Genomic DNA, 20,288 nt, shown 5'->3' on the forward strand with positions numbered 1-20,288 from the left:
TGTCAAAGCACAGTATGTTTGAACTCAACTGCCTTACTTCATTATTACACAAAGTGTGATCCATGGACTGGCAGCATTAACTTCACCAAAATCCAGAGGAAGTTCAGAGTTTGAAATGTTTAGTTTCATTCTGTCATTAAGTATGGCTTCTATATTCTGGTAATGGTACACATCTATTCTAGGCCTAAATGTCAATTCTGGGCTTATGAAACACGGCCACTTACTTGGATATGAAGTTCTTCAAATGTACCAAGACATATATCACTAATCCTGAGTTCAAGGATTTCTTAACTGAAAGCTCCTATTATTCTGCATTCATAGCCACTGTTTCTCTCACCCCATTTTACAAGGGGCAGGAGACAAAACACCCTGTGGTGAACATGTATGTACTGTGTACTGGAACCCTTAAATGTCCTACTAATCGTCACTAGTTCTCTCGCACTTCAGTTCAGTTCTGTATGGTAAGTTCAGTGTTGGTCCATTTCACTTCATAGGGTGTGTACTTGGCCCCTCATTTATCTTCAGGGCTGGGCTTTAAGACTGAAGGGGAGATTTGTACTTCCTCTTGCTTTCTCCCCATCTCTTAATTATCCATATACCATAGGGTAGGAACAAGAACCAGTTTGCAATATGGCTAGAACTCTAGGAAAAGGTTTATTGTAACTGAAACTAATTTAAAATGTGTTTTTTTTTCCTTAATTTGCAGATTTTATTTATTCCTGTTGTTTTTGTCCTTGGTTTTTAATGTGTGGACTGCCCCCTGGTGGACAGAAACAGTCAGCTCACATGAAAACGTGCTTTTCCTACTTTGGGTAATAAATAGTCCAAATGATTTTCCTTCACCTAATATGAATTATATTCATATGAACCATAGGAATCGAATCCATTATATTTAAAATTCAATAAAATATATAATTCTAAGGTTCCTCCAGATATTCTTGGAACATCCTCAAGTACAAGGACAGAGACTTTCTTAACCTTTGTACTGTAAATTTCCATTTTCTGGAGTGATAGGGCAGGTGGGAATTCTAATTAGTAGTTATCTCAGTCACTGATATTGCTTATATAAATTAATCATTTGCAAAGAGTCATTAATTTACTGCTAACCATCCATTTCAGTAGCATTTGATGAAAATAGCTAATATTTATATAACTTAGATACAAAGTGCTTTAAGTATTTTAATTCCTTTAATTTCTTTACCTATGAGATAGGTATAGCTGCTATCCCTCTTGTGCAAGTGAAGAAACTGAAAACTGCCTCAAAGCTAGGAAATAACAGAGCTGGAATTGAAACTCTGGTCATCAGGTTCCAGAGAGCATGCTCTTAACCCCATGCTAAATAGCCTTGCTTACGAGTCATAGCACTCTGCAGAATGGCACAAGATCTCTCTTCTGAGCATTGCTGCTTATCAGACTGTGCTTATCACTGTAGATGTTGCAGGAGGTAAAAATTAACCTGAGGCAGACCCATCCCCTTTTCCCTTCCTGCACTTTCCACTCTACTCACCACTGTGACACTTAGCATTGTACATATTAGGGGTGCAGTAAGTATCTCTTTTCAGTGAGCATAGATTACTCAGTCTTTTTTCAAAAATTTTAGCTCTCATGGAAAAGACAAGTAATGACTATATAGCATCTTCCTACACGAATAGACACTGACTGCAATGGGGGAGTGAGGACTTGATAATACAGGTGCACATTCAAACTACAATGTTGTCCATGTGAAACACTCAAAGATTGTATATCAATGATACTGTAATTTAAAAAATTTGTTTCAGCTCTCAGTTTGTCACTCACTTCTTTTTCATGGTAGATCCTACATAACCAAAATACAGTTGACTGTTTAATTCAAAATTACATCTTAGATTTTTCACACATCCTTGAATCATGTGTAGCACATCCAGACCAAAACAGACTTTACCCAATTCAGTAAGGGAGGTTTCATCCTTTCAAGGCAACTTTTCTTGTTCAAGTCAGATGAACCAGGCCCACATTTCTAGATAAAACACCTTAAAGGAGATCTTTGACACCAGACTTCATGAAGGTCACAAAAGGATTTATTGAAAACTACTGAACTCCAGAATGAGAGCTACACAACAAACTCTAACATCAGGTGGGCTTGCCCTCCCACAGGTGGCTGTGAAACATGCCCACTCCTCTTCTGGGTGAACCATGTAATTCCTGCCCAGATATTTAAAGCACTTCTTTTCTGGGCGAGCCATGTTATTTCTGTCAAAATATTTGCACCCAGCCAGATAAGGGCAGACTGTGGCTGCCACTGCTACTCCCTGTCCCTCCCACCAGACTGCTTCCCAGGATCTTTGAAGGGGCTTGATCTCCCTTTTGGTAGTAAGGGCCACTTCCTATTCAGAGAACCCAAAGCATCTCCTACTACATGGAAAAATGGGGGTCTTGACATTTCCCATGCCACACGGTTGAATCATTTCGTGTCTGGCACTGTGTGGCTTCCCTGCGCAGTATACAATAAGCACTCACAAATGAAGTTGGCTATTGCACATGTCTGGGAGTACTCCACAAATCAATTTTGTTTCTATACAACTATACTCCTAGGAATCAATGGGACTCTGGGAAACTGCTTCAAGATTCTGTATAAAATCATGTTCTTCAACAGCGTAGCACAGAGAAGACAAGTAGTGACTCTATGGCATCTTACTACACTGATGGACAATGACTTAAATGGGGTATGGGAGGTGACTTGATAATATGGGTGAATGTAGTAACCACATTGTTTTTCATGTGAAACCTTCATAAGAGTGTATATCAATGATACCTTAATTTAAAAAATTGGAAAAAAAATCATATTCTTCAAAGATATTTTTGAAGATTCAAGGAAGAGGGAGCTATCTCAGTGCCTAAGGAGAATAACATAGCTTCAAAGTACAGTCTAATATATCTAGTAATACAGGTGTGTTACTTTGTCTTCAGTTAAACAGTAATAGAGCCAGAAAACCTGCTTATCCCTGCTTCTAATAAAGCCCACTTTACATAGTATCTGGTTGGTTTTTAATAAATCTAGAAAGAGAAAACACTTCAGTTAACAATACAACTTTAAAACATTACATTTTTACACACATAGGAAAAGGAAATTCTAATAACTGTCAAGCCTGAAGAATTGATATAATTAATAAAGGCCTTAATTAGGTTTCTTTTTTCCCCCCTAAGGAAAAAAACCCATACCATCTGCATTCACCCGAAAGCACATGCATGGTTGAAATCAGACCGTCTGGGTGTTTTGGACACAAAAGGAACCTTTGAAAACTCTGACTTGAGCATATGAGTGTCAAGAACCCCAACAACAGAGCCAGTCCAAAACGTGCTACAGTGTTTCCATTCAGAGGATATCAATGTGCCTCTTTGATGGTTTTTCAGAATCCCAGGAAATTGTGATTACATGGCATTTGCTTTTCATTTTCTAAAGAATAGATGAAAAGCATGAGAGTCCTCTTAACAATGTGAGGAAAAGTATTTTTGGTTCTGGTAAACTTGTGCTGTTCTCTGATAAAAACTGCACAGAAAATGCCTTTAAGATACCACGTAATTACACACACAATTGTAGCTCAGTAGTGTGGATGCTGGAGAGGCTACAACCTTACCCAGCCTGAAAAAGACCCCCAATTGGTTATTGTTCTCCCTGAGCAGCCACTTAGTCAAGGATGGTATTCATCCTAGTGATACCATGAATTCATTTTCCTTTCTCTGTTAGATGCTCTTATTTCTCCATGGATTTGGGGAAGGAAGTATTCTCTATGGATTTGTACGTGTTGGTGGGAATTTGCTTCATCTAGTTGACTATGTATTTGCTATACAGAGGAGGGGAGTACTCAGTACTCCATTAGACGTACAAATTGTGCAAGTGACATTGACCTGGTTGTTTTATATATGTACTAGGAGTATTTACTGAACATCAACAAAAAACATCCAGAATGGGACCAGATCATCAGTTGAGTCTAAGGACATTTACATGAACCCAAAGATTCCTGTACATTTAGGTCAGAAAGCAAAGTTGAAATCACAGAATATTTTAGAGCAAGATAAGGATTAAGGCTACCACCACTCACACCATTACCAGTCCAAGGTATTTTGAAATTATCAAGCCATACAAAGCCTTATTAGAGACCTCAAAGGCTCTAAATTTGTACTCCTTGAATTTTAATGTTTAACAGTTCCTTGGATGAGTGTTTTCTTATTAAAATGCAGGTTCTTATCTTCCCCTTCCCCCAATCCCCTACAAACACTGTGATTCATTACATCTGAGGCGGAGTCCAGGAGCCAGCATTTGAACAAACATACCAGATGATTCTGATGCAGTGGTCTATGCTGGACTCTTAAAGAAATATAGCATAACCTTTTTTTATCCACTTTTAAAATTTACTTAATCTGAACCTTCAGATTCTCTCCACCTGTCAAAGTGCTTTCACTCATCTTGTTGTAATTAATTTGTCTCAAGGTTTAGATAAATACTTTCTATTTCTTTTCTACATAGTTACATAGTTGTGAATGGCCACTCCACTGTCACCTGGCTGGGGGAGGCTATGGGGATACACTATGGAGAAACTCTACCACAGTCACACATATCTTGAAACAGTTCAAGTTAAAATGGGCTCTCCTGGACACTTGCTTATTTTACAATGATTAAAGAAAGATTACATGCATTTCCCCCTCTTCACCCATGATGTATAACCTTGCTACTGACTGTGTAGTTCGCAGACCTGCAGTAACAGCCTGGGAGATCGCAGCCCTCGTATCCCATCCAGATCTATAAAATCCGAATCGGCATTTGACCAAGATCTTCCGTGATCACTGAGGATGCACGTGAAAAGTGTGTATGATGAACAGACATTTTTGGAAAGGACTAAATGGGTAGGTATGAGTTTCTTGGCAACAAAATTAAGTAGGCTCTAGTTGATATCTCATCAAAGTGACCAAAAAGTTCTTTGGACCAGGTGAACACTTTTTTTTCCTTCCAAGATCACTTATTTGATATTTTGCATATAGTCTGATCTCCACCTCCAAACTTTTTTGCTCCTGAAGCTGCCTCAGAATTCTTATCACTGTCACCATGTTGTACTGACATATGCTACTCTGCCTCCCGCGATACCCCCCAAATCCCTCCAGATGCTAAATCTCACTTCAGCTGACTTGACCCACCTCTCCTACAGCAAGGCCCTGGGCTGGGCAGAGGCAAATGCAAAGGAGAGCCAAGACGGCCTCTGCCTCTGGAAGACTGTACTAATTACACCAAACTTGGGGCTCCAGGTCCCCTCATTGTTAGCACAAGTATTAACGCAGTTACTCCATAGTGACCCTGTGAAGTACGTGATCAGTCACTGGCCAGCACTGCGCACCCAGGAAGCTCACACAATGGGAAGAGACAAAGGGCTGGCCACAGAGCCTGGGCTCCGAACCCTATGCAAGAGCTGAGAGGCGGCTGCTGGGGAAAGGGGGCACACTGAGCTCCCACAGAACCCCTGTTTTTGTAATGAGATCGACAGTGTCTCTGTGTCACGTAGAGAGTGAGGCAGACACAGCTCCAGCCTCCACACTGCCACCCCCCCACCCCTGGACCCCTGCACTAGCTCCTCGTAGAAGGTTCTGGAGTCTCCCCTGAACACTGGGTGCATTTACAAGCCACAGCACTTCAAGGTAGGTGAGTGCCAGGGAAGGTAACTGCAGATAGGGAGTCAGAGAGTCAGTAGTTCCCGTCTGGGAATTAGGCCACAGTAAGTCTCCTTTGCAAATTAATTTCTAGGTTTCCTGGAGGAAGTGGCACTGGAGTCAGGCCACGTGGGTCGGACAGGTGGTTAAGGGGCAGAAGGCCTTCCAGGCAGTGGGCACAGCTCGAGTCAAGGCATAGGACTGGACAACTCCAAGTTGCATATTAAGTCATGGGTTGTGTTTAGCTGCTTGGAAGGCCAAGTGAGGGAAGCAGTAGGGAGAGCAGTTGCCCTCTGCCCAGAGCTGGCTTGTTTTGCCAGAGGGAGCAAAAGTCTCAAGCCCATTCCTAGCTCACCAGCTTGTTCATGGAGGCATGGTGATTCAGTTTCCAACTAGTCAGTGAGGAAGATATTTACCATCACATGGGAATCCCCTTCCTTGGCTGGAGGCATAACCTACCCTGGAATCTAAACATGTCAAATACTCATTTTCCCAGCCTCTCTCGAAGTCCAGGCCAGGAAAGCAGTGGAGTCACTTCTGGAAGCTAGTGCTGAAGGAAGCAGCTCTGGGGAGAAACTCCACTACAGAGAGTGGCAGCAGAGGTGGCAGATACAGGTGGTGTGAAGAGCTGTCTGCATCTGTGGTTTATGCCCAGGTTGCCCTGTTCTGTGTGCGTGCTGCAGGTGTTTCAAGTTGTGGTGTCTGGGCCCCATATGGCAGCAGTGGTGGCTTCACGGGACCACTTCCAGACCCTGATCTGGGGCACAGTTCCAGCTGTGTAGCCTCCAAGCTTTGTTCTTCAGGGGGACTATTCAATATCCTTTAATTGCTTTCTTTTTTCCTCCAAACAGCCATATTTGCTTTATCTTGCTTGCAACTGAGACTCCTGACACTTTCAGTGTATTGGGGACTGGAGAGTATGCCTGCAGGAATTTCAGTATTGAGCTTTCCCTTTATATAAAGACCAAGTGATCTTACATAAATTATTGAGCATTCAGTTATTAGTGATTTCCTGGACCTTATTCTGTGATTGTGGGGAGCTAGGATTGAAGTCTGACAGCCTATCAGAACATCTGTAAGAAGAAATGTTAAGGAAAATGAGGAGAGCCTTGTATGAGATAACTGAAACTCAAGGTGTTTTCTCCCAGTGTGCTTTCCATGGCACTGTAAGAGGTAGACGAAGGGCCCATACTCTTTTGTTCTGTTATGGGAAAAGTGATTGTTGAACTTGCATTCATGTAGTGCTTTCTTGGACTCCAAAATGTATCTACTCTACATCATCAGAATGCTGAATGGTATGGGGTGGTGCGAACAAGAGAGGCCCCAAAACAAAAAGCAGGTGTCCATATTTGTTGAGGGTGGAAAGAACTTCTGTTTGACAAAAAGAATCATCAGGAATATCCACAGCTATTTCTTTTAAGTTAAGCTACCCACCAAACTGCACCAGCAGTAAATAACACCCCACTGTTGCCATAGTGACCCAAGAAGAGACAGACTTTAAAATATGGTCCTGAATTTATAGATTTGATGAAACAATCAAATTCACTTCCTCATATGATACAATTCACAATCAGTTGCAAAGATAAAGTCTTCACACAACTTGACAGAACCTATCTCAGCAGAACATATATTTATTTTTTGCCTCCCCTTCTATATAACGTAAGCTCCATGAAAGTCAGGCCATTGATTATTTCAATGCACATGTGTTCCCAGCACATAGTAGGTGCTAGATCAAATTTGTCTTCCAAGGAGAGAAGATCATATGCCCTTAGAATTTGTGAAAAGAGAGTATGTGTGCATATTCTCTATCATTTATTACCCTGACCATACCTTCACAGCATTCTATTATCAATGAGTATTTTTGGGGGTAAAACATGTTACTATAATCTCCATTCTCTTCCATTTCCAGGTGAATGAGTGCTAACCAGCAAGTCATACCTCAATTAGGTCTTGTTTATTCTGCAAACTATTTCTCCCTTTAGGGCTTCGTCTTTTTCAGTATTGAACAGAGAGGTTATTTATACATAAAAGAACTTGACTTGGGCATTCTTGGATTTTTCCATAAAAGTCAATAGAGAGTATGTTCTGTTTTATGATATAACAGGATGTAAAGAAATATTTTAACTTCAAAAATTATTTTAAGGGCTTTAGAAATCTCTATGGATCTCCAATATTCTTCCTGTATTCGAAGCAAGTAGTACTTCAAAGATACCGCTTAGATGTTTCAGAGTGAGTAGTTTCTATCTAAATTGGCAATTTATTTGCAAGTCTGCTGTCTTTCATCTACTTTGCATAATTAATATTGCAACCAATAATAATAACGTTTTTGGATGTTGGAGTTGGGAGTGAAAATTTCATTTTAAATGTATTCCACAAATAATCTGATAGGTGATTCTGTAAATGTCATTTTTAATGTACTTACAACTATTTTTGCAACAACTGCTCTGGCAATAAGCCACAGTCTATAGCAAATGCTCTCTTTATTTTCTTGGATTAAATAAAACAAGATGCTTACCTTCATCATTGTTTGGATTTTACTTGCTGTGACTCACTTTGCCAGCTCTGAATGTTAAAAATAAAGAGTAAATTCTGATTACCTTCTGTGTTCTCACCATATGTGAAAAAGAAGGTGAACACAAGCTTAAAATAATGACATAAAATCCTTCTAACTAGTTGATTAAGGTCCAATTCCAGAAGATAGAAAACTATCCATTTTGTAGGGCTGCCATAATAAAGTACTACACAGTGGGTGGCTTAAAACAACAGAAACCTGTGATGTCCTAGTTACGGAAGCTAGTAGTCTGAAATCCAGGCTAGGCAATGCTCCCTCTGAATCCTGTAGGGATATCTTTGCCTCTTCCTAACTGCTGGTGGTCTGGCAGAATTTCTGTCATTCTTTGGCTTACGGATGCGTCACTCCAGCCTCTGTCCTCACAGGGCCTTCTCCCTGCATTTCTGTCTTCACATGGTCGTCTTATAAAAACACTGGCCATTCTGGATTATGGGTCCCTGCACTCAGTAAGACCTTACTTAACTAATTACATCTGCACCAACCCTATTTCCAAGCAAGGCCACATTCTGAAATACTGGGGGTTAGGACTTCAATATATATATATTTGTTTTGTGTGTGTATGCGGGAGGTGTGACACAATTCAACCTATAACAACAATTATTCTCTATTTAAAAGTTTATGAATATTTGCATAGTAGTTAACATCAATTATCTGGTTAAAACTATCTCTTAGAAGAAAATTTTGATCCAACAATTTGGGAGGAAAGCTGGAATGTGATTTAGCAAAGCCCCAAGAAGAGGCAGTATCATGTTAGGAATAGCAAGAAAAGCTAAGATTTAGGGAGCACGTGGGTACATTTCGTGACCTTGGCATCATCTATAAATATTCGGAAGAAAGAAAAACCTGGTACACATAATTTCCTGATAGCTATGGACTGAACCATGTTCCCTCAAATCCCTAAGTCAAAGCCTAACCTCTATGTGATAATATTTGGAGACAGAGTATTTGAGAGATAATTAGGTTTGGATGAGGTCCTAAGACCACTTAATCATGTCACTAATGTTCCACATTCAAGAATCAAATCACTAATCTTAAACACTAATGCTTTCCTCAGTAACATGGTTCTTTCTTGATAATAATACAAACACATACAGTCTGAGCTAATACATACCAGAATATTTGTATCATACTGAAAAGAACCATATTAGTGGCAAAAATCATTATTGCCTCCAAAAGGCAAAAAAAACCCACATTGCACAAGAAATCATCATAATTCAGGCAAATACTGTGAAGCAGATCCAATTCATGTGGCGTTCATGTCCTGATAGCTTCCTCATTGTCTGGACCTTGATGTGTTTCACAGGCCTATGAACATACCCACTTCCTTTCTCTTTAAAAAAAAAAAAAGCATTAGAAGAATAATTAATCTAGCACTTATCACTAACACTCCACAGGAGATAACTACTGTACAAGGTGATGTTCTCATGAACTGTTTTGGATTATTTGCATTAAAACACACCTCAGGTTGGATCATTTCTCATTAGTGTGACTGACCTAAAGCTTATTACTACAGAATTGACAGCTGAGCCTAACAGAAGCACAGAGTGATAGAATTCTCAGAAACACTTTGAAATATGGATAAGTAGAAAATGTGCCCTTCTCTTTTCCAATACGTTTTACAGTGGTTATGTTATAGTATGTAGATATGCTATTAATGCAATTTAACTATCGACGATGTCTCTCTGTGTATTAGCTGACATATTTACATATATGGCGTTGCATAAAGATGTGTGTATTTATAAATGTACACATGTATACATGTATGGATGTGTGAATGTCCACAGATGTGTGTGTGTGTGTGTATATATATATATGTGACCATTTGTGTCCCTTTTCTAAGAACCTGAGTTGTGCATGCAAGTTCCAGAACTCTTTGGACTGTACTATAATTAATAGGGTGCTAAATAACTCATGAGCGAAGAAGGATGGTGGAAAAAGGGCACTGGTGATATTTCAATGTTCCAGTCATGTTTTAAGAATGTGTTCCCCTCATGAAGTCAGGAAGCACTGTTGGTTGGAAGGACTTTCTTGACAGGGAGCTGTAAGATACTGTCAGATCACATGAGATTGAAGGCTTGACTCTCCTTACTTCTCTCCTCCATAGTTGTCCCATTTGTAAAAGCAGAGGCCCTGTGCTAGATCATTCTAGAACTCTGTTATTGCTGACATCCTGTGAATTTTAAACATTACCAACTATTGACGCTTTTCATGAGAGCAAATAGTTGAATCGTAATTGCATTCTCTCTTCTGTGTTAGTGTGTTACAGCCCTCTGAGATTTGTTTTAGACAAGAAATATATTGGAGTCTCTTTTTCCTGACAGGAGGGAACACAGCTGGTGGAGTAATTTGTGTCCCTTCTGGGAACTTACATAAACTACTTCACACCATTGTGTTACTTCTGAAGAAAATAGGCATCTGAACAGGATAATACTAAAATCACTGCTAGGTAAAGACCAGATGGAGAAAAACTTTCTTTGAATCTGCAAAATAAAACACATAGTGTTTTAATATTGAAGATTTTTAAACTCACTGTATTGGCTATGAATGCTTTTATCATTCTTATGTGATATCTATTTTGAAGTTCAGGATTCCTGGGAGACCTTTAAAGTCAGCTCATCATTCAGTGTGAATGTCTGCAGGATTCTTACCATTCTGTGAAGAGTTTTTCCGTGCGATCCCAACTGTCCTGGCTTCTCCAGTGTCTACTCCCCTTTGACACACACATCGTGGGCTTCCAGATGGCTAACTTTAATTCAATTCAGCAAGTATTTACAGACTGCACACTATGTGCCCAGCTCTGTGGTATGGGTTAGGGGAATAAGCATATCTAAATAGGGACCTACCAACATAAATTAACCACAAAGCATTCCCCTGGGTTAAGGACAACAAACTGATCTGCTGCATGGCTTCATTTAATATCTAACACATAAAAATTAGAGAACCATCAGCTTAGTATTTGTTGTTGTTTTTAGTTTTCTTTGTTTCACAGTTAATGACGATCTCTTCATCTTGCTGACACTGGAAACTTTGTCTTATGATGCTATGGGTGATTTGTGATGATAGAATAGTTTCATCAATGTCTACATGGACCCTACTACTTACTATTTCAAGAGAGAAGGTGAATGTTTCTTTCCTTTCATCCAAAAGTGACACCAAACTTATAATATATACATTAAAGGAAGTGGTGCTGAAGACAATTTGTTTATAACCACACTTAATATAACATGATTATTTCTTCAGCCTAAAACTGGCTGAATATCAAGAAATAATAACTATGCTAAGTATACTGAAATACACTGAACAACACTCAAGAGCACACAAAGGTATTTTTTAACTTTCTTATTTAAAAAAGTTCTTTGTCCTGCAGGAACTTTTATGATAAAGGAGAATATGAAAACTGAAACAGCGATTTCTTTTGGAGTTTGAAGCTCATCCTTGGTTCCAACTCCCAAACAATAAACATTTAAAAATAGCACATGGAGGAATATGGCACAGAACCACTATCTACGAACTCTCTTTTCCCTGTGCCACAAGACCATATGTCCCATACAGAGGCAGCTCTTGTAGCCTAGGTATCAGAATGAAACAACACAGAGCAGACCGCAGCTGACCCTTGAGGGATATGTACGTATCATGCGTGAGAAGAAAGTCTTCCCCAAGAAGGTGGCCAAAAACTAGGGACAGTATGGCAGCTGTTTTCTCACCTGCCCCAGAACTGAGGTTAAGCAACTCCAGTTTGGCAGGTGAGGCCAAAAGTTGATGCACTTCCTCAGGAGAGACTGTGAAACTCTAGTTAGAGATTGTATGATGTAGTCTGGTCTGATTTGCTCACTGCTTGTGTTCCCAGCACCAAGCAGGGCCTGAAACATAGTAGGTGTGCCACAAATATTGTTGCATAAATGAATGAAGACCAGGTTTTAAGGGGCTTGAGGCTCATAAATGTTTGGGAACATTCTTTAAAAAAAGTTATTAATTAATATAAATGGCTAACAAACACATGAAAAGACACTTGACATCACTAATCCTTAAAAAAATGTAAATCAAAGTCACACTGAGATACCACTTCACACCCATTAGGATGGCTATTAAAATTGTAGGTGAATTCATGGACAAATCTAGTGATTTGTATCAAGTTTTATGGTTTTTTTTAAGTTCTCATTGTAAAACTTTTTAAATAAAGAAATATGAATTTTATATTTTGAAAATGTTATAAGTCCTGAATTTTGTTCTTCATAACTTATATGAATTGTTTAATAATCAGAAGGAGTAATAAAAAATTGATAAATGTCTTTGAAATCACCATAATAGTCAAACCTCTGTTACAGCCATCAAGGTAACACATATGCAAATGTTACTGAAATTATGGAATACCTACCTGGTGAAATATTATGTAGCCAATAAAAATTATGTCATAATGACACAGGAATTGCTTAATTATATTAAGTGAAAGAGCAGTATAAAAAGTTTTATATATGAATGATCATTACAATATAAGAAAAAGTCCAACAAAAACATAGGCATTAATAAAAGCCAATGATTGTCTGGGTGGTTACACTATGAATAAATTTTCCTCTTATTTAAAAATTTTTTTCCAGAGTTTCTAATATAAGCATGTGTTATTTTCATAATGAAAAATATTTAAGTATAATACATCTATCATTTGAAATGCAAATAATTTTTTTCACTAAGGAGAGAAAATATGTAGATTATAGAGAAATAAGTATAAAAATTATTCCTTTAGACTTTGATAAAAAGGATAAACCCAGCACCCAAAATGGACTTTTTCAGGTTCCTAAAAAACCTACAAATCCTATTATGTGCTACCTATTTTATTATCATTTTTATTATTACTTATTATTATTATTTACATTTCATTTTACTGAAATTCTATTATAATTACAGCACAGCGATCTATAGAGCTATTGATCTATAGAGCTATTGGCCAGCTCCTCTGTGATAAAGTAGCAGATGAAAAGGATTTAGATGGGCAATAAGGAAGCATCATTGTTTCTTATTTCCTTGTTTCTTCTAGACAACTGGAAATTTTGATCTATTGGACTGTTTCAATACGTAAGGTAAAGTTTATCGTAAGTTACTCTGTCAGGTTGAGTTGAATGATTGAGGTAAAAGAAACTGCTACGGGTGCAGAACAGAGAACTCTCCAACTTCATTGTGAAGAGAACTGGATACTTTACACTCTTACGCAGAAATGCTGATCCTGCAAAAACACTATCTGTGGATCAGTGACTGGAGGTAGGGTGGCAGCAAATTGTCAGCTTTCTTTTTCAAAAGTAGATTGTAAAGCTTCTGGGATCCAGAGAGGATAATGAACAAGTGATTTTGAACAATTCTCTTGAATTGAGACACAAACCTGAGTTTCAAATGTCAGGGGAAGTAACATGATCTCTGACTTTCAACTGTAGGCATTACAGTCCCAGCCAGATCTATCTCCTGCCTACAGTGAAATTTGTAAGATGGAAGTGGGAGTATCCTCGTTTTCTGAAGCCCAAGAACATATATCTAGTGTATATACATATTTCTATCTCTAGTAGCTAAGTTTCTAACAAATTTTCAAAACAAGGTAAAATAATGACATATTATAGATATGTAATTTTAACAAATAATAAATTGTTTTATGTTATGTACAAAATTAACACATGTCCAAAACTTTACATAGCTCAAAAATAATGAGGGAACTGTCAGGAATAGGGTGGCCTCTAAAAGCTGGAAAAGGCAAGGAAATGAATTTTCTCCTTCAGCCGCCAGAAAGGAAAGGAGCCCTACAGATACCTTGATCTTAGCCCACTGAGACCTGTGTGGGATTTTCTGGCCTCCAGAACTGTAAGATAGTAAAGTTATTTTAAAGCACCAAGTTTACGGTGATTTTTTAAAGTAGCAATAGTAGAAAACTAACATGGTAGACAAGAATTTAGTTGCATTGCTATCAGTTATCTACAATTTCTAGAGTTTAAAAATATGCTAGTCAAAGACAAAGGCACATACACATATGCATAATTAAGACCTCATACTCATGCTGTATCTGCAGAGCTTAGGGAGCTTACTTTTTGGGCAGCAAATAAAAGTAGAAATGTATTCCTAATGAGACAAATGACTCAGCACTTAGCAATTGCAAAGATGTCCTATCCAACCACAGGGTCATTAATCACTGATGGAAGAAGAAATGAGCCAATTGATGACTTGATGGTTCAGTAGAATCCCCCTTGAAAATCGGGGAGAGCCAAATCATCAATAACTCTGGAATCAATTCTTGCTCCATCAGCCAATTTCTAGCCAAAAGGAGTAATGGCCTCATAGTAGCCAACTGCTTCAGCTTTGGGGCTTGTGTCACAGCAGAATTTCTTTTCCTTCAATTTAAGTAGGCTGGATAACACTTAGACATTGACCCTCACCCCTTGGAAACTTTTATGAAGTAGAAATTGTTTGATAGGTACTGAAAAAAATATATATAAAAAGCATCAGATGAAAAATGATGACTGAAGTGGAATTATATCGTTTTTGCTTTCCTGGCGTTCATACCTCATTCTTTTCATAGCAACACACTTAAGAGTTTCAGATGAGGCTGATTTCACACATAGTCCTTTTACTACTCATTTTGAACAAGAGTAGGTGAATGACCCAAGCTTGACACATCTGTCTCAAGGACTAGTTTAAGAATTTATGAGACAAGATTTGACCACTGAGAATCAAATTTGGATCATTATTTCAAAGTATGGGGCAAGAAGTACTTTCTACAAGCTGCTCTTCCTAACCTGGTGGGATATGGACTAGAACTGAAGGAGAATCAGCTTGACAATGAAGTCAGCTCAGTGGGGAGCAGAAAAGAGAACCCAGATTCCTTTGATATTGTTTGTACTCAAGTTCAGTCATGCCTATTACAAAGTCATCTTTCCTCTGTTCTTTTCAAAGTAGTCAATTATTTTGCCCCTTTCCCCCTATAAGTCTGTTTGGGGTTAATTTCTGCTACTTGTAATCAAGAGTCCTAAGACAACCATGAATATTTGATAAGTTATCTCACTACTGTGAAAGAACAAACTAAAGCAAATTAAAATATTTGAGTTTATTTGGTCAAAAATCAATTGGAATCAGGCAGTGCCAAACAAGAAGTGGTTAGAAATCTGAGTTAGGAGAAAGATTTTTATAGAGAAAAGGCAGAAGCAAAGCAAGGCAATTATTTGATTGGCTGTAGCCTAAACATTTACTTTATTTGTAAAAGTCTAGTTGGCTGTTTGTGACTGGTCGTGCTTAGGTTTTGCTTTCTTAACCTTGAGGCATTTATATGCTTAGGTTTTGGATTACTTAGTAGGCTGATAAGGTATTAGAACCATGTCAGTCTAATGGTCTCCTTGTTTAATAAATTTACTACTGCCAAACAGATGGACCAAAGAAGAAAGTAAAGAAACACACTAGGAGAAAACATTTTCAAATTGTTAAACAGATACTAAAAGAAGGGGGGAAGGAGGGTAACATCTATATATAACACAAAACATAAAATGATTCACAGTGCTTCTTGCAGAAGAAAAATGATAGATGTCACTGCATTCAGTAGTTAACACTAACCACTGAAAGCTCTTACAAAACCAAGTATTTCTGCAGAATTGCTTCAGCTTCTTCCACTGTGACCTCAGTATCTTTTCACTGTCCCCAGATTGCTTGAAAACACTCTCTTGGGATCCACATCAACATCTATAGTTTTGCTTGAAGCCTGGGGAATGACACAGAAATACAGAAAACACAGTCTATCTTTGAGATGCTTATGCTCCAGATTATTTGGTCAAAAATCAATTGGAATCAGGTAGTACCTTACAAAGGGTAATGGATGAAGAAAATCTAGCTGTTATTGAAAGTGAGTGTTTTGTAAGAATTATATTTGTAAGAATAACTATAGTATAACTCTTATAAGTTGTTATCCTCTTATTTTTATCCATTCAAAACAAGTGGTTTCTTCTTTGAAACCTTCCTAGAACCTCTGCTGTATGCCTGTATCTGTGGTCTCTTCAGTCTCTCTTCAGCACATTTGGGAATGAAGAAGAAGCAAAGAGAATGAAATCAAAATAACTCGATTATTAGAATAATGTGATTAAGTTGATTCAGTCAGCAAAACGGAATCAACTTATTAAAAAGAGTTTTAATGGGGAGTATCATCTTTCATAAATTAGGCAAGCAAACCACGAGCCATTTGGAAAGCAACCTGCTTTGTGCACCACTTTCATTTATCTTCACAAAGCCATGGCCTGGCAGTTTCTAGTTAAGTTTGAGGTCGAAGGTTGTGGGACAGATTGTTCCTTCATCCTTCCCGCATATAAGTCACTTACTTTTTAAATTCAGTTTTGAAAGGGAAAAGGAAATTTTCTACTCATGACAAAGGACTAGTATCAAACACAAACACAATTTTAAAAATTCCAATAAACCAATAATAATGGATAATGATAAAAGATAAACCAACACCTAAAATGTTGTGAAAGGATGCTGAACCTCACTGCTACACAGGAAAATGCACATTAAAACAATAGTGATACACCATTTCATAAACATAAAATTGGTAAGAACTAAAAATAACAAATGTTGGCAGCTATTAGAGATATTCTCATAAACTAAGTACAGCCACTTAGGGGAACAAATTTACAATTATTTTGATATGTAAAATTGAAGATACCTTATACCCTATTCATTCCACTTCTAAGTATTTATTCTAAGTAAACTCTCATGCAAAGCTGTTCATTGCAGAATTGATTTTAAAGGTAAAAAATGAAATATCTATTAAGATACAAAATAAATTTATTTTGATAATTCATAAGTAGAATACTATAGGATAATTAAAATAAATGAACTAAACCTAGGTGTGTTGGTGTGGAACATCTAAATACAATGTTGACTAAAAAACGTAGGTTCCAACAAGAGTAGCATCTATTAAAAATGCAAAAGGATACAAAACTATATATTGTTTATTGTGTATGTATGTAGGTGATGAATACATATGTAATAAAAGTAGAAAAGCATGAGCAGAAAAAAATATAGTAACTTCAGTGAAGAGGTAGTTTTGAATAGTTAGGATAATGGAATGGGATGGGTTTCAACTGTATGTATTGTTTGATTAAAAAAAACCTAAAGTAAATATAGCAAAAGATTAACTTCTGTGATACATTTACCTCTGGGAGTACAAAAAGACTTTCAAAAGTGTGTACTGGCACTGAAAATTTTATGGCATGAATCAAAGTCATTAACTTCTACATATTTGCTTTCCTAAAATTATCTTCTGAGAACTTGTCACACTGGTTCTTTCCCACCTCCGTTTTCACATTTTGAAAGGCATCCCTCTCAACCTTCTAAATCTCAGTAGCTGTCAAATTTTCCAGGGCATCAAACAAAAGGGCAATTTGAGATATCAGTTTAGATGTTGAGAAAAACTGTTTTAACAACTGTGTAACAAATCCTTTTGGACATTTGTAAGCGAAGAAAAAATTATTTCTTCCTTTACTCATCTTACGTTCATTGGCTGGCACCTTGTATATTAGACCAATAAACAACAAATTAACAAGCAAAAACAGATACTAATTAACATATGTATGATGTATATACATGGGAGTGCCCAGCAAGGAGTACTCAAAGGGGTGGTTAGAACTTGGGCTTATGTAGCATCTTAACAAAAGAACAATACATCTTTAGAAAGGTGACAAAATAAAGGAAAAGGACTTTGAGTTTCCAGAACAACATTTTGTAGGAAGGCAAATATATGGGGGAACTAATGGAAAATAAGGGCTAGTTTGTAAAGTATGTTATATAAATTTATTTGGTGCCATCTCTGGGCTGATAAGGCTTCTCAAAAAACACTGATAATAAAATTCCTTCTGTTCTCTTCTAAACATTTCAATATAGAGAAGGTAATCCTGGATGAGATGAGAGAATGATAGAAGGAGCACTCATAAATCTTTCACCTGGATTAAAAATTATTGATATTTTGCTACATTTGATTTTGTGTTCTCTATTTGTCAGTCCATCTGTTTAGATACACTTTTTAATTTTTTTGCTGAAACTCTGAATGTAGGTTGCAGACACCCTGAAACTTTACCTCTAAATTCTACATCCCTCAAAAAATTAACAATATCCACATTATCCAATATCTATCTCCTAATCAAATGTCTATAATTGTCCCCAAAATTTCTCTTATTACTGTTTCCCAATCTAGAATCTAGGCAGTCAAATGATGCACTTGGTTGTTACAACTTTGTATATTCTTCTAATTTGAAATAGCTCTCCCACCTTTTATAGTAATACTTTTTGAAGAGTTCAGGCCAGGTATTTTTTAGAGGGTCCCATCCCACATTTTGACTTTTGTCATATTGTGGTGTTTAACTTCTTACTTTGTCTCTTCACATTTTCTGTAAACTGGAAGTTGGGTCTAGAAGAGGTTTATGAGATTCAGAGTAAATACTCCGCCAAGAATTTCTTATAGGGAATGTTGTGAATAATATAACACATCACATCAGGATACAGTGTAAGGATAACCCAGTATATTTGTGATACTAAATTTTTATCTCTTAGTTAAGGTTTTAACTGCCATGTTGCTCCATGGAAAAGATTCTTGTTTCTTTTTGTAATTAGTAAAAAAAAAAAAAAATCTCTGGAGTAATACTTTGAAACTGTTTCAATATGCATGCCTCAATGCAAATCAAAACTACAATGAAATATCACTTCACACCAGTTAGAATGGCCATTAACCAAAAGGCAAGAAACAACAAATGCTGGCAAGAATGCAGGGAAATAGGAACCCCACTACACTGTTGGTGGGACTGCAAATTGATGCACCTGTCAAAAAACTAAAAATAGGAGTACCACTTGACCCAGTAATTCCACTACTAGGAGTTTACCCAAAGAAAACAAAATCCCTGATTCAAAAAGATACATGCACCCCTCTGTTTATCGCCACACTGTTTGCAATAGCTGTGATATGGAAGCAACCTGAGTGTCCATCAACAGATGAATGCATTAAGATGCATACACAATGGAAACAGATGAATACACAATGCAATATTATTCAGCCATAACAAAAAAGAAATCTTGCCATTTGCAACAACATGGATGAACCTAGAGGGCTAAGTGAAATAAGCCAGCAGAGAAGGACAATGCCATATGATTTTACTTATTTGTGGAATATAAAAAAAAATGAATAGTGGTAGACTCATAGACACTGAGAAGAGACTGATGGTTACCGTGGGGGAGAGTTGAGGTGGGTAGGTAGGGAGAGTGAGGGGTATAAAGGGGCAAAAAATTCTCAATTATGTAAGTTGGTCACAGGGATAGTAGTACTGCATGGAGAATATAACCAGTGATTCTGTAACATCTTTTTATATTGACAGATAGTAACTGCACTAGTGGGGGTGAGGATTTAATAATATGGGTAACTGTTGAACCACTGTGTTGTATATTTGAAACTAGTATAAGTTTGTATATCAATGATACTTCAATCAAAAAAAAGATTTAAAAAAATATTGTATCCCTCATCAACATTTTGCCCAATGGCTTTAACATTCACTGATGAGTCTTTCTATTATTAGTATTACTTCCTGACCAGTTTTTAGTATATTTATTTTAAAATTAAATAATTAGAAACATTAAAAAAATATAAATATAGTAAATAAGATTCTTAACCAAAAGTCTTCCACTTTCTTTATTTCCCATTGTTAATGGTTTCTCATGTTTGCTTCCTGAAACTTAAGACCCTTGAGAATATAAAGTCATTGAATCATAATAAAAGAAAGGATTAGATAAATTCTCTAATATAATAGGAATAAATTCAGGGATTCCAATGAGGGATTTTTCTGATGGGAAAAGAAGAGATTGGTGATAGTGTTACCGGTTAGTGGGATTAAGTAGGCATTAAAGTTTAAGGAAAATTCCTAGACCTAAAGGAAGTGGAGAGAAGGGTTGGGACTATATCTTGAACAATGTGGTATGCTAAAGCCAGCTCGTATTGGCTTCCAAGACCCAACTGTTTCATTTTTAAGAATTTTGTGAGCTGGTT

The 20,288-nt window shown here is 37.3% G+C and overlaps 1 long non-coding RNA gene across 2 annotated transcripts in view; it reads right to left on the reverse strand.

Moving 5' to 3' along the window:
• The window catches only part of LOC118924083 (uncharacterized), a 35,973-nt gene that overhangs the window by 13,279 nt on the left and 2,406 nt on the right, over positions 1 to 20,288 (reverse strand). Inside the window, exons 2-3 of one of the 2 annotated variants that reach the window (XR_005029450.2) lie at positions 18,542 to 18,665; positions 15,331 to 15,971 (exon numbers count right to left, since the gene is read on the reverse strand). This is a non-coding gene — a long non-coding RNA (uncharacterized LOC118924083). Of the gene's footprint in view, positions 1 to 15,330; positions 15,972 to 18,541; positions 18,666 to 20,288 lie in introns of those variants that run through there. The other variant, XR_005029451.2, reaches the window with a different exon arrangement.

Source organism: Manis pentadactyla, chromosome 5, assembly GCF_030020395.1.
Source record: "Manis pentadactyla isolate mManPen7 chromosome 5, mManPen7.hap1, whole genome shotgun sequence".
Classification (NCBI taxonomy): domain Eukaryota; kingdom Metazoa; phylum Chordata; class Mammalia; order Pholidota; family Manidae; genus Manis; species Manis pentadactyla.